Raw genomic sequence first — 1,806 nt, forward strand, 5'->3', positions numbered from 1 at the left:
ATCCTATGTTTTTGACTCATTACGGATGGTCATTCCAATGAGAACCTTTTTTTATGCATTGGACAATAATGTTAATCAAAAGTACGCACATGAAATACTTAGAACTTTTTGAGTCTCATCCACTAATTCTAAATCATTGCCGAGATAAATTTCAGGAATTAAAATAGAATTCCTCCCCAGTGGATTCGCCAAAAATTGTAGGGAATATTTCAAGCATTACCCCAAGCTTGAACCCCATTGTGATCATACACTTAAGCATGGTGGAGTCCAAAGGGAAGGAAGCTAGAGCAAAAGAGTCGCCAACAAGTTTTAGGAACTTGTAAACCGTTCACAGGCCGGGTGAAGGTTACACCTCTTAACGATCCAAGAGATTGTTAACTCCAATAGGTCTGGAACCAAAACTGGAAGTTCGGGGATGAAGGTACAAATTCAATCTAAAAGAGAAAGAACCTGCCCTAATAATAGGCCTCTACTTTATTCTTCTCGTATTCATGTGCGCTTTCTGACTAACATGCAATCAATAGGATTCACCCTAAACCTGTTTAACTATGTTGGTTGAATATTAATGCACAAACAAAATTATTATTGGCGATCACTTGAATTATAATCATATTAACCCTAAACAAGATTATTAATTATCTTATTAAGCGTGATTACAAGTACCAATTCCCTTTAAACATGCATAAAGGCGTGATTAAGCAATAACAATAAATATTTATCAAGCAACATAATAATAAACATAATAATAATAATAATAATCATTATAATAATCATTATAATAATAATAATTATAACAATTATAATCATAAATCATAAAAATAATCATAATCATGTTAAAGCATAATAATAGCAAGATCCTAGGCATGATACTAACAAGATTAATAACACACCCTAGCATGTCACTAAGAAATAAAGAACAAAGCTTTCACCCTAACATGATACTAACATGATATTAGGAAAGAAAATAGGAAGAATAATAGAAATCATAATTGATATAAGAAACTTATTCTTGTCACCCTAAACATGATACTAGGAAGCAATAAAACATCCTAACATGATACTAGGAATCAAAATAACAATCAAAACATGATTTCATAATATCAATTAAATAATTAAAACACTTACTTGGATGCCTCGTACCTCTTTCTAATAACAAAATACACACGTTAGTAACTTCAAGGAAAATAAAAAATTAAACAATTAAATTAAATAATTGAAATAGAGATAAGATAGTTTAGACTAGATTTGGGACCAAACCTTTAGAAATATCAAACCTTTCACGTCTAGGGTGAAGGCAACTTTGAATTTGGCTAGGTGTGTCTAGATCTAATGTATGATGAATTTTGTATTTGTAAAAGGGTTGGTTTAGAAAGAGAGAGAGAGAGAGAGTATCAGGAGTTCTTAATGAGAATTGGTGATTGAAAACAGAGGTTTGAGGAGGCTATTTATAATGAAAACAGTCCGGATATGATAAAAAAAAGAATCGGAATTCGAAAAGGAATAAAACACGACGCTGTCGCCGCAATAGCCTATGTCGTCGTGAGACAGAGTACAGCGCCGCGCGACAAGCCTTTTATCCGGCACTACAAGACAGTTTTTGTAGATTTTGTTTTTATCATATCTTTTGATCCATAAGTCCAAATAAGGCATATAATATGTTGTTGGAAAGATCTTGAAGTTTACTTTCCAACCCAATTAGAATAAGATTAAAATATTTTGTAGATAAAAAGATATGGCCGAAATAGTGGAAGGGTTTCAGTTTTGGATAGAGTTTCATATTCCATTCATATCTTTTTCGTTATAGCT

Source organism: Chenopodium quinoa, unplaced genomic scaffold, assembly GCF_001683475.1.
Source record: "Chenopodium quinoa cultivar QQ74 unplaced genomic scaffold, ASM168347v1, whole genome shotgun sequence".
NCBI classification, from domain to species: domain Eukaryota; kingdom Viridiplantae; phylum Streptophyta; class Magnoliopsida; order Caryophyllales; family Amaranthaceae; genus Chenopodium; species Chenopodium quinoa.